The sequence below is a fragment of the Herpailurus yagouaroundi genome, unplaced genomic scaffold, assembly GCF_014898765.1.
Source record: "Herpailurus yagouaroundi ecotype Mexico unplaced genomic scaffold, PumYag 162, whole genome shotgun sequence".
Lineage (NCBI taxonomy): Eukaryota > Metazoa > Chordata > Mammalia > Carnivora > Felidae > Herpailurus > Herpailurus yagouaroundi.
This window is the reverse complement of record NW_024412403.1, coordinates 34,430,269-34,444,643: the sequence shown is the minus strand read 5'-3', so window position 1 is coordinate 34,444,643 and position 14,375 is coordinate 34,430,269. Positions and strand designations below refer to the sequence as shown.

At 35.0% G+C, this 14,375-nt stretch overlaps 1 long non-coding RNA gene across 1 annotated transcript in view; it reads left to right on the top strand.

The window, feature by feature from the left end:
* LOC121035759 (uncharacterized) overlaps positions 1 to 7,440 on the top strand; it is a 17,181-nt gene extending 9,741 nt beyond the window's left edge. The window contains exon 3 of the long non-coding RNA XR_005793053.1: positions 7,306 to 7,440. This is a non-coding gene — a long non-coding RNA (uncharacterized LOC121035759). The remainder of the gene's footprint in view (positions 1 to 7,305) is intronic.
* Positions 7,441 to 14,375: the final 6,935 nt, after the last annotated feature.

The following is a 14,375-nucleotide window of genomic DNA, read 5'->3' as shown; positions in this document are numbered from 1 at the left end:
ACAAAAGGCCATATTTCATTTTTTCTCATTGCCACGTAGTATTCCATAGTGTATATAAACCACAATTTCTTTATCCATTCATCAGTGGATGGACATTTAGGCTCTTTCCATAATTTGGCTATTGTTGAGAGTGCTGCTATGAACATTGGGGTACAAGTGCCCCTATGCATCAGTACTCCTGTGTCCCTTGGATAAATTCCTAGCAGTGCTATTGCTGGGACATAGGGTAGGTCTATTTTTAATTTTCTGAGGAACCTCCACACTGCTTTCCAGAGCGGCTGCACCAATTTGCATTCCCACCAACAGTGCAAGAGGGTTCCCGTTTCTCCACATCCTCTCCAGAATCCATAGTCTCCTGATTTGTTCATTTTGGCCACTCTGACTGGCATGAGGTGATACCTGAGTGTGGTTTTGATTTGTATTTCCCTGATAAGGTGCGACGCTGAACATCTTTTCATGTGCCTGTTGGCCATCCGGATGTCTTCTTTAGAGAAGTGTCTATTGATGTTTTCTGCCCATTTCTTCACTGGGTTATTTGCTTTTCGGGTGTGGAGTTTGGTGAGCTCTTTATAGATTTTGGATACTAGCCCTTTGTCCGATATGTCATTTGCAAATATCTTTTCCCATTCCGTTGGTTGCCTTTTAGTTTTGTTGGTTGTTTCCTTTGCTGTGCAGAAGCTTTTTCTCTTCATAAGGTCCCAGTAATTCATTTTTGCTTTTAATTCCCTTGCCTTTGGGGATGTGTCGAGTAAGAGATTGCTACGGCTGAGGTCAGAGAGGTCTTTTCCTGCTTTCTCCTCTATGGTTTTGATGGTTTCCTGTCTCACATTCAGATCCTTTATCCATTTTGAGTTTATTTTTGTGAATGGTGTGAGAAAGTGGTCTAGTTTCAACCTTCTGCATGTTGCTGTCCAGTTCTCCCAGCACCATTTGTTAAAGAGACTGTCTTTTTTCCATTGGATGTTCTTTCCTGCTTTGTCAAAGATGAGTTGGCCATACGTTTGTGGGTCTAGTTCTGGGATTTCTATTCTATGCCATTGGTCTATGTGTCTGTTTTTGTGCCAAGGCATACTATGTTTTTAAACAATGGGGGAGTATAAATATGAAAATTAACCCAGGTCAAGTTTTTTTTTCCTCCAGTTAAAAGAAAAATAGCCTACAGGAAACCATATGTTGACAATTATATTAATAAAATTTGTACATAATAATGTAGAATTGTATGAATTAAAATACAAATGGACTAAGTAGAGCAAAACTGTGATTCCTTTTTTTTCAGTTTCAGGAGTAGAATTTAGTGATTCATCACTTACAGACAACACCCAATGCTATCACAAGTGCCCTCCTTAATATCCATCACCCGTTTAGCCCATCCCCCCACCCATCTCCCCTCCAGTAACCCTCATTTTATTCTCTACTGTTAAGAGTCTCTTATGGTTTGCCTTCAACTCTTGTTTTCTTCCCCCTATGTTTGTCTGTTTTGTTTCTTAAATTCCACAAGTGAATGAAATCATATGGTATTTGTTTTCCTCTGATTATTTTGCTTAGCATAATACACTGTAGCTCCACCCACATCATTGCAAATGGCAAGATTTCATTCTGTTTGTGACTGAGTAATATTCCATTGTGTGTGTATGTGTGTGTATATATATCTTCTTTATCCATTCATCAGTTGATGGACATTTGGGCTATTTCCATAGTTTGGTTATTGCTATAAACAGAGGGGTGCATGTGCACCTTCGAATCAGTATTTTTGTATCCTTCAGGTAAATACCTAGCAGTCCAATTGCTGGGTCCTATGGTAGTTCTATTTTTAACTTTCTGAGGAATCTCCATACTGTTTTCTAGAGTGGCTGCACCAGTTTGCATTCCCATCAACAGTGTAGGAGAGGTCCCTTTTCTCTGTATCCTCACCAAAATCTGTCATTTCCTGTGTTGTTGATTGTAGCCATTCTTACAGGTGTGAGGTGGTATCTCATTGAAGTTTTGTATTTGCCTGACGATAAGTGATACTGAGCATCTTTTGATGAGTCTGTTGACCATCTGTATTTCATCTTGGAAAAATTCTATTCATGTCATCTGCCCATTTCTTAACTGGATTATTTGTCTTTTGGGTGTTGAGTTTGATAAGTTCTTTATAGATTTTGGATACTAACTCTTTATCAAATATGTCATTTGCAAATATTTTTGTCCTATTTCATAGGTTGTCTTTTAGTTGTGTTCATTGTTTCCCTTGTTGTGCAGAAGTGTTTTGTTTTGGTTTTGTTTTTGTTTGTTTGTTTTTATGAAGTCCAAATAGTTCATTTTTGCTTTTGTTTCCCTTGCCTCCAGGGACATGTCTAGCAAAAAGTTGTTATGGCTAATGTCAGAGTGGTTGCTGCCTATGTTCTCTGCTAGGATTATAATGTTTTCCTGTCTCACATTTAGGTCTTTCATCCATTTTGAATTTATTTTGGTGTGTGGTGTAAGAAAGTGGTCCATTTTCATTCTTCTGTTTGTTGCTGTCAAGTTTTCCCAATACTATTTGTTGAAAAGGCTGTCTGTTTTTCCATTGGATATTCTTTGCTGCTTTGTCAAAGATGAATTGACAATAGAGTTGTGGGTCCATTTCTGAGTTTTTTTATTCTGTCCCATTGATCTATGTGACTGTTTTACCAGTACCATACTGTCTTGAGGAGTACAGCTTTGTAATACGGCTTGAAGTCTGGAATTGTGATGCCTCTATTTAAGTAGTATAGACATTTTAATAATATTTGTTCTTCCAATCCATGAGCGTGGAATGTTTTTCCATTTCTTTCTGTCCTCTTCAATTTCTTTCACAAGTGTTCTATAGTTTTCAGAGTACAGATTTTTTACCTCTTTTTTTAGGTTTATTCCTAGGTATCTTACAGTTTTTGGTGCAACTAAAAATGGGATTGATTGCTTGATTTCTTAAAGTGTGGTCACCAGCAGCACTAACATCACCAAGGAATTTGCTAGCAATGTTAAATCTCAGTCTGCATCTCATATTTACCGAAACAGAAACTAGAGGTATGAGATCAGCAGTTTAATTTTAACCAGAAAATTCTGATGCAACTAAAGTTTGAAAGCACTGGAATAGTTGAGGGTGATAGAATTTTAACAAAAGAGGTATTCTTTGGGCACCTTGGTAGCTCAGTTGGTTAAGTGTCAGACTCGATTTTGGCACAGGTCATGATCTCAAGGTTTTAAGATTGAGCTTCATGTCAGCTCTGTGCTGGGAGTGGAGACTGATTAAGATTCTCTCTCTTCCTTACCCTCTCCCTCTGCCTCTCTCCCTCCCTCCCTCCCTCTCTCCCTCTCTTTCTCTCTCTCTCTCTCTCTCTCTCTCTCAAAAAAAAAAAAAGGTAGTCTTGTGGTACATCCAATTTCTTAGGGTAACAAAAAAGACAAGATGGCATTCTGACAACTTTATTTTATCTCTCTGTCTTCATTTACTTAATCAAGAGACATCTACGTGCTTAAATACGGTTTAAAAGATGTTCTTTGATCCCTGATATTTTAGAACAGAGGTGGTAAGAACTATTATTTTACCAACTCAAAGATTCAAACCTTTCCTGTTTTATTGCAAATGTTTTTAGGCATATTTAAGCTGCCATATTTATTCTGAATATAATGATATAATTGTTATAAAATTGTTATATCATTATATAAATATAATGATAAAATTTTTATATAATGATAAATTGCAGCTTATTTTAATTCATTCCTTATAAATCAAATATTTAAAAATATTTAGTGATGAATTATGAAATTAATTATATTTTAAAATCTCTTATTAAAGAGTAATTAATAGCTTGAGATGAAATCACTGGTATTATCTTTAGACCACCAAAAGGAAACATGTACTAAAGAGTTTAGCAATTTGGGGCGCCTGGGTGGCTCAGTCGGTTAAGCATCCGACTTTAGCTCAGGTCATGATCTCACCGGTTGTGAGTTCGAGCCCCGCATCGGCTCTGTGCTGACAGCTCAGAGCCTGGAGCCTGCTTTGGATTCGGATTCTGTGTCTCTCTCTCTGCCCCTCCCCTGCTCATGCTCTCTCTCTCTCTCTCTCTCTCTCTCTCTCTCTCTCTCTCTCTCTGTCTCTCAATAATAAATAAATGCTAAAAAAAAATTTTTTTAAAGAGTTTAGCAATTTATAAAAAGCTATGCTTTAGATACTGTATCTTAAAAAAAAAAATGATACAAAGCAAAGGGGAAAAGAATATTAGACTAAGAATTTGAAGCCTGGAGATACTTTGGACTTTGCATTATCTAATGACCTTAGGGAATTTACCTGATCTCCTGAGTTATCCTTAGTTCATTTATAAAATGAGTGTGGACTTCTAGGCCTTTCTATATTGGAAGTGTTAGGGGTTTCAAAATACTTCCATTAGTACAGAGGTCAGTATGGCATTGCCTGGAGGTTATATTAATCGAGCTGTTTTTATTCCTTGTATCTCTGAGCTCTCTGTACTAAGTTTTGTTAATTTCTCTTTGTATATTGCCAGAACCTCATGTTCCTTACTAGGCAACTCACAAGACTGTTGCCTGTCTCCTGATTTAATACAGCTATTTTAATTCACTTTTCTCAGACTTCATAAAAACTTTTTCAAAGTGTAGATTTGAAGAAAATAAATCAAAATGCCCATTTAGTATCATTCTGAAAATAAATCCTAAGATTTCTCTGAGGGGTTTTCAAATGCCACTTTCTACTCAGCAATTAAAATTACAAGCAAGTTTTATTGCTTACAAAAGCTTCATTTAATTTATACAGCTATATTTGGTTTCTGAATTAATTATATGGGTGGTATTAAATTTTAAATCCATTACATTTTTATATGTAAATCACAATTCTGAGCCTTATTTGGGCATCTCTTTATTTTTAACCACCCTATCATATATGAACAAGAATTTGAAATATTTTAAATACTTTTGCTTAGGATGTCAGTGTTAACAGAGTTATTCTTGGCAGCTCCATTTTCTTTCCAACATAACTACTGTCAATCTTGTCTTTAGAATGAGACTCTTTTTAATATTGTGCCTGACTTGAATTAGCAGGATTTTTCTTATAAAGTTATTATTACAACATTTCTAGTTGTACCAAAAGTTATAGAGATGTGACTTAGGTGATTTTTAGATATTTCCATATTTATGATATCAACAGCAATGAATTTCAATACTCATATATTTCATGTAATTAACAAGGAAAGGCTTCTTATACTTAAGAAATAATAAAATCAGAACTGGATTTTTTGTTGTTGTTACATAGTGCAGGTAAGCTCATATTGGAATATACAATCCAACCAACTACTGAATTAATTGACTTAGGAGCTTTGTGACCATTAACATTCAATTAAGCATGAAGTTTTGACCATTTAAAAGCATATGGCTCAACCTGCTCTGTTAAATGTATTGTGCATTGGAAATAATATTATTCAGGTTAAAAGCTCAGACATTTCAGTAGTCATAGAAGTTTTAGATTAGAAGAATTCAATTCTCTGTATGTCACCTCTTAAAGTTACTTCTTTTTTTTTTTTTTTTTTTTTTAAATAAGGACACTGAAGACTTGAATGGTTAGGTGATTTACCCAAGGTTGTACAACCTGGAAGTGGCAGAAGCAACAGAATCAAGATCTGATTCTTTTTGTTTGCATTAAGTTTGTATTTAAATTCCAGTTAGTTAACATATAGTATTATATTAATTTCAGGTGTACAATATAGTGATTCAACAATTCCATGCATCACCCAGTGCTCATCATGACAAGTACATTCCTTAATCTCTATCATCTATCTTCCCATCTCCCTCCCCACCAACCCCACTTCTTCTCTGGTAAACATCAGTGGACTTTCTATAGTTAAGAGTCTATTTCAGGGCGCCTGAGTGGCTCAGTTGGTTAACCGTTGGGCTTCAGCTCAAGTCATGATTGTATTTGTCTTTCTCTGATTGACTTATTTCGTTTAGTATTATACTCTCTAGCTCCATCCATGTCATTGCAAATGGCATGATTTCATTCTTTTTCATGGCTGAATAATATTCCTGTGTTTGTGTGTGTTTGTGTGTGTGTATACATATACTACCTCTTTATCCATTCATCTATTGATGAACATTTGTACTGCTTCCATAATTTGGCTATTGTAAATAATGCTGCTATGAACATAGGGGCACATATATCCCTTTGAATTAGTGTTTTTGTATTATTTGTGTAAATATTCAGTAGTATGATTACTGGATCATAGGATAGTTCTATTTTTAACTGTCTGAAGAATCCCATGTGTTTTACATAGTGGTTGCACCAGTTTACATTACTGCCAACAGTACAAGAGACTTCCCCTTTTCCACCTCCTCTCATTGTTTCTTGTCTTACTGATTTTAGCCATTGTAAAGGTCTTCTGATTCTGATCTGGGAGATCTTTCTGCTGAAATGGGACAATAGCTTCTAAGTTAGGATGTCCTTGTTCCTGCATTGTTCTTATGTGGGTTTTCTGGGGGTGCCCATTAGGTATTTATTTTGGGCTTGTTCTATGCACAGCCATGTGTTAAGCACTGAGAGTATACCACTTAATGAAATAATGTGCCTGGAATTTAAACGTTATCTTTAAGAGTAACACTGATTGTTGCAATAAGATACTGGTTGTCATTTGTGTGAAACATTGGATTAGTGTGGGATTGTGGTTTAGGTCTGTGGGACACAATTTTTAAAAGGTGAAACTTTATTTCAAAACAGTGTTGAGAGATTCAGTACTGATTAGCCTATAGGGAATAAATAAGGACTAAAATAAGAGTATGAATTATATAACAAGCACATTGGTATGGATGAAGTTTTGGGTGATAGTGAGGTTTGTGGGGTCCAGACTCAATGATCAAGAAATAATTCTTGGAGACTTCTTTGGTGCAAAAAGGTGATTTTGTTAAAGCACAGGGGCAGGGCCTGTAGGCAGGAAGAGCTGCATTGGGGTTGTGATGGGTAACTGGTTATATACCATGGACTTGGGGGAGATAAATTCAAAAGGGACATTTTCAAAGGGACTTTCATATGCTAGAGACACAGATTACTGGAGGCCTAGCTTTTGTCAAGCTAGGGTTGTTTTTTCCTCTAGCAAAGCATTAACATTAAGACAGTAGGGAGTTCCTGGAGAAATGTTTTATTCTGCTTGCCACAGGTATTTATCAATGGGCTTCAGGTTATAAGGAAATTTAATTTTACCTGCCATTTACTTCTTGCTTTTGTTCCCCACATCACTATGGAGGGGAAATGTTGGGGCTCCAGGAAACTGAGTCTATAGGTTTCTGGAGATCAGCCTATTGAAGATTGCCTTTTTCTTGTAATTTACTAAGATATTTGTGAACTGATGGAGACCCATGTCCTTTAGGACTGTGATTTCTATCAGTTAACCATTTGTTTTTCTTTCCTTTCCTTTGTTTTTGGACAGCTAGGAGTGTCCAAGGAATCTCATACATGTCCCACCTGGTGGGAAGGGTGTTGTTAGCCTGTACTTTGCCCTTAGCTTGCCCCACGCTGCCTCATCAGTATTACACGCCATAACTTTGAGTCATGTCTGAAAAATCTATCTTAACAATGTAAGTTTGCTTTGCACTGAAGGACACAATTACAATAAAAAGTATAAAGCTTGTCCTTTATTTACTAAGAAATGTTATTCTAACTTCATCTCTTCTGTAGAATAGTATTAAAATTGAATCAATAATATAAATATATTGTACAAGTGAGACAAGTGATGAAATTTTGGAGTGATGGTGGGGTTCGGAGCTAATGGCCAAGAAAGAATTCTTGAAGACATCTTTTGCGTAAAAAGGTGATTTTGTTAAAGCACTCAGACAAGACCCCTGGGCTGGAAGAGCTGCAATGGGGGTTGTGGAGAGTGATTAATTATATATTATGGAGTTGAGGGAGGCAAAGACAAAGGGGGGGCTTTGACATGCTAAAGAAGACTCCTTAGATACCGGAGACCTTGCTATCGTCAAGCTAAAGTTGTTTTTCTTCTAGTAAGGCATATTAACATGTGGATGGTAGGGGCTTCCTGGAGGAATGTTACACTCTGTATTTGCCTCAAGTACTTGTCAATGTGCTGTAGGATATAAGGAAATTTAATTTTACCTGCCATTTTCTTTTTGCCTTTGTTCCCCACATCACTGTGGAGGGGAGAGGGATACTAGGGCACCAGAAAACTGAGTCTATAGGTTTCTGGAGATTAGGCCATTCAGAAGATTCCCTTTTTCTTGTAATTTACTAAGGTGTTTGTAAACTGATGGAGTCTCATGTCCTAAGTCCGTTCGAAATAAAGAGCTCTGATCATGGAAATTGGAGATTTGAAACAGTTAAAAGTTTTGTGTTAAAACAAATATATTTACAACCAATTATTACTTATCTACCATTTTTTTTCTCTCAATGTAGGTAACTTGGGATAACAGTTTATTGACAGTGCTCTATTAATGACATTTATTACCTTTCCATAAACACTATACTTTAATAATGATTTTTAAAACTTTATTACACTTGATTCAGTTAAAAGCTATAAAACTGATTCAATAGTAAGTAATTTAAAGCATTCTACAAGGAAGTATAAGATAAGATCTTTGTCAGTTGTCTTTTGAATATTAAATAGTTATATATGTGCAATCTTCATATGTATGGGGGATTGCAGAAATAAATAAAAGATAATTTACTTACAATTATGAACATTTGAAATCCCACTTACCTCTGGAATAAAATTATCACAGAAAAGAAAACAGATAGACACTTGAATTCTTTCTGAATCAAAATAAATTGTGCAACACACTATATTTTTAATTATAGTCCATGTAAACATAAGAATCCACATTGTGCCCACGGGAGACCAGAGTTGGAATTACACATTTGAAGTATTTAAAGGAACAAACATCACTTTTAATGCCATAATAATGTGAAACTATATTAAATTTATTATTTAAGTAAATGCTTTCTGACAGTTAAAATGATTGTAATCTGAATGATTTAGCTACTGGAAATACATGAACCAATTCATAGTATTTTGAAAATCAAGGGTGTTCACAAGTCAGATATAGAAAGAACATTATTTCATATGGAAAAAAATACTTTATCTATGAGAGTCTGGTTTCCATTATTTTTAAGAACTTGAAATTGTACTTTTCACTTATTAAAATATTCACTATCTCCAAAATTTGGAAAATGAAGCATTGTTTATATAAGAAATCAGAATCAGCTTACTTAACATACAGATTACACATTAGAAAGGGCAAAAATATGAAAATCTTCTGAAAATATTGGTATATCAATGATGCAAAGTTATAATGTCATGATCTTTGCTTTCTATTGCTTACATTTATGAAGGGAGAAAACAAATATCGTCAATTGAATTTTGAGGTAAAATACTTTAAGAGGTTAGGTGACATGCAAATCATTACTATAGTGTCTTAACCTTTAAACAGTCTAGAGTGGAATTTCAATAAAAATTCAACATATTACCATAAATGTCTTATTAGTTACCAAAGTATAATTATATATTTTCTATTCTCTATGTCTCTTTCTCTCTCTTTATCCCTCTTCTTGTAGTTCTTCTGGACTGTTGAACAGTTGTATGCATAAATCCTTGTAGCAAGTAATTACAGCTTTGGCTAACCCTTTAAAAGTGATACTCAATAGGGGCGCCTGGGTGGCGCAGTCGGTTAAGCGTCCGACTTCAGCCAGGTCACGATCTCGCGGTCCGTGAGTTCGAGCCCCGCGTCGGGCTCTGGGCTGATGGCTCAGAGCCTGGAGCCTGTTCCCGATTCTGTGTCTCCCTCTCTCTCTGCCCCTCGCCCGTTCATGCTCTGTCTCTCTCTGTCCCAAAAATAAATAAACGTTGAAAAAAAAATAAATAAAAGTGATACTCAATAAATCTCCATTTCTATACAATATTTTTTATTACAAAACATGTATATGAAGGTAAACAAGTTCACTTTTAAATTTTTTAATTTTATTTTTTTTTAATTGAGATACAATTGATATATATCATATTCATTTCAGGTCTACAACATAGTGACTCCAAATATGAATATATATTGCAAAATGATCACCACAATAAGTCCAATTAACTTTCATCACCACACATAGTTACTTTTTTCCTTGTGATGAGAATTTTTTCAGTCTAGTTCCTTTGTAACTTTCAAATATACAATAATATTAACTTTAGTCATCATGCTATATATTATATCCCTAGGACTTATTTTATAAGTGACCACCTTTTACCAATTTTGCCCACTCACCCCCTATCTCTGGCGATCACCAATCTGTTCCTTGTATCTATGATTTTTTTGTAGATTCCACAAATAAGTGAGATTATACAATATTTGTCTTTCTATATATCACTTTTTCACTTAGCATAATGCACTCAAGGTCCGTCTAAGTTGTTGCAAATTATAAGATTTTTTTTTTTTATGGCCGAATAACATATACACACACACACACACACACAAACACATATATCATCTTTTCTTTATCTATTTATCCACTGATGGACATTTAGGCTGTTTTCATGTTTTGGCCATTGTCAATATTACTGCAATGAACATGGCGGGGGTGCAGATATCTCTAGTTAATGTTTTTATTACCTTCAGATAAAAACCCAGAAGTGGAATTCTCGGATTGTATGCTAGTTCTATTTTTAATTTAGTGTTCATCACTTTATCACTTGCTAACTAGAGGTTCAACAAGGCTCCCAATGAGGAACACTAAAACCTAATTGATGAGAAGCGTCAATTGCTCCAGCCAGAAAACATATATACATACATACACACATACATACATACATACATAAAATATTTAAAAGTTTATTCAATTAAGGAAGTATAATCTTATTATCTGCTTGGTCTGGCATTTACAAAAATTGATCACGTGAAAAAAAAAGCAAGTTTGGAATTCTGAATATAATTAAGGAGCTGTCTTTAATTCACAACCTCCAACCAACTAAGGTTTTGGGGCTAAGATGAATGTTTGGCACTGAATAAAAAATCAGCTTTTCAGACATAGCTTTGCTGCATGAAGCTCCATATGGAGAAGGAATTGTATTTCTGCAAGTTACTATTATAAAATAAATCAAAATCTCTCCAGAACCTCAATATGTTTGAATGAATCCTTTTTAAGACTGAGATTAAATATAAATGTGCTGAGTGATTCATTCACTCATCTTTCATAGCTCCCAAATTTTTAACTGAATTAAGACTCACTTTAGTTAACTTTGTGTTTTTCATTTAATCTTGTATATTAAATGACAAAACTTTTCTTTAAGGAAATTTATTTAAAAGGTAATTATTTTAAAAATAACCTATTGGACTAAAAGTCCAATTAATAGCTCTTGAGATAAAAATAGAATTCATATTTTTAGGATTTAAACATGGGGCATTTGACTCTTTTTCTGATATGTTTAATGTCTAGAAAAATGCCTACAATTAATAAATGCTCAATTAATATTTCTTTTTTTTTAATTTTTTAACGTTTATTTATTTTTGAGACAGAGAGAGACAGAGCATGAACGGGGGAGGGTCAGAGACAGAGGGAGACACAGAGTCTGAAACAGGCTCCAGGCTCTGAGCTGTCAGCACAGAGCCCGACGTGGGACTCAAAATCATGGACCATGAGATCATGACCTGAGTGAAGTTGGACGATTAACTGACTGAGCCACCCAGGCGCCCCTCAATTAATATTTCTTAAAAATATTACTGATCTAAATCCTTCTCAGGCAATAAATTGTTGATTGTGTTTATTTGTTTCCTATTGCTAAAACTGCTTTTCTAACCAAATATACACTATTTGGCTAAAATAAAGGGCAAAAAGCAAAGTGAAAAATATATATCATAAGATAGAATGATAATGAAGTGAAAATAGTGCTGAGATTAACAGAAGACATCATAAAGACAAACTTTTGTTGTATATTGTTTCTATTTATTTATTTATTTATTTTTAAAGTTTATTTATTTATTTTGAGAGAGGAAGAGAGAGGGGGAGGGACAGAGAGAGAGAGAGACGGAGAGAGAGAAAGAGAACCCCAAGCAGGCTCAGTGCTGGAAGTGCAAAGCCCAACGGAGAGTTCCATCTCACCAACCCAACTGTGAGATCATGACCTGAGCCAAAATTAAGAGTTCCACGCTTAACTGACTGCGCCATCCAGGTCCCTCATATTGTTTTTATTTTTGTTTCTTTTTACTTTAGTTTTCGAGTTGTGAAACAATCGACTGAAGTGGAAAAAAAATCTATATCATGTCATTATTAATTTGTGCATTGTGTGTATAAGCACATGCGTGTGTATTTAGGTTGACAGAATGCAAACATAGCAGACTACTGATTTAGGCAATCTCCATTCATATAGATCAATATATCAGAGATGTGTTGACTTAGTGATCATATTTGGGACATGAATTTGCTCAAAAACAACCCACTAAGATAAACATTTGAGGCCTTTTCCCAGTTGCTACTTCCCACTCTCATTTCTTCATTATAGGACTATTAGCTTTAGATCCAGATTCACAAAGCAGAACAGTGGCTATAGCCCACCTAAGCTGAACTGAGTGTGTTAATAATTGCATTTGAAATCTGAGGTAATACATGAGGAACACTGTAAGACTTTATTAAATTTAGTAATTTTCAGGCTCAGTGTTCTATGGCAGAAAGATGATCCAGAAGGAATACTTAGAGTCTGAAGGCCTGGACTCTAATCTCTAGCCCCTCATTTACCGAGTCTGAATCTTGTTCAAGTCACTTTCTCTGATCATAAGGTTGTAATCTCTTCATCTGTAAAACATCTCTTCTGACTACACCAGGAGATAGGTGCTAAGTACGCATTTTACTGGAAATATATTTATAAAGTACTATACGTATGAAACTTATCTAATCTAATTGTTTTTGCCTGAATCATGTGCTAACCCTCTCCCTGCACATCCTTCCAATGCAACAGCATCCAATTATTGGTTACGCATGTGTAAAATTTTCAACTCCGAGTCTGCAAGGGCATGTGTGGGTAAATAACTACACAAAATTATATGAAATAGTAAGATATGATGGAATGTTTACCATTGTTAGAAATCACAGATAAACTAAAAGCAATTTTCATTTCTCCTATGCAGTCACATCTACAGCTAATTCTTTATGATTTCAAAATAATTCTGAGTACCTTGTTATTTTTGACATTGGAGTTATTTTAGGGTGGTGGAGGAAAGAAGGCAGATAAATCAAGAAAATTCTGTAAGAACAGCATGCTTTTTTTATTTTCTAAACATTCTTAAATGTTTAATGGCTCTCATACAGCCACTGACCACTTAACTTTCTTTTCACATACTCACATGGACATACACATTATCTTCAAAACAACGTGGCAGAAACTTGTGATACATTTTATCATAGTCTCTAGGGCCACATGATTTCATAAGAAATGTAGTGAAGGATTTTATGCATGTTATCAGTACTTAGTACGTAATGCTTCAGATTAAGACATCTCCCTGCTTTATACCTGGAAATTTGCTACAGACAGAAAAGCACTTCAGCCTTCCTAAAAGCACATCCTGGGAATGTAGAGGTATTTATTTTTCTAGGAAGACCCAGTAAATGAGGAATAAAGTCAATGGAAAAGAAACAGGTGTCCTGTCCATCTTTCAATGTAAAATTGTCAACCTCTTTTTACCTATTTTCTTAGAATTCCAAGCAAGTTTGAGCCACAGTTCTCCACAACTGAAGCCAATTAATTAATTCCTCTTCTCAAAGGCAGATACTTGAAAGAACTCAACTCACTCCACTGAGCACACTCATGAAGGTATATATATATATATATATATATATATATATATATATATATGCAAATGGATGGTATACTGCATGAAGAAGAATGCAGGCAAGCACCAGGGATCTGAGTAACATCCAGGCACAGACTTTACAGTGTTCTTTGGCATATAGATGAACTCTGTCTCCAAATGGTACCAACAAGATCTATACGACCAATCTTGGTTTCACAAGAACATATGATCTTGGCCATATAGTCAAGAAAGGTTTTCTAACCAGTTACGCCAGGTAATCATTCATAAACAAACATGCTCCAGGCATCACCAGCAGGTCATCATAAATCTCATTGCTCTTATCTTTGTTAGATGGTAGAAATTATAGTAAATTCAATCAATTCCTAGCATCAATAATAGATGCTGTGACTAATATGGTACTTTTATAGGAGCTGATGAACACACCTATGCAGCTATTGATCTGAATATGTCTTTTTTTTTTTCCAAAAAGGATTGAAAGCTGCATGCTTTTACATAATAGTGATGATACACATTCTCGTTCCATAGGTTTTTAAATCTTTTTATTTTTGTCAGCGTATAGTTTTCAAGGACTTGATTGACTC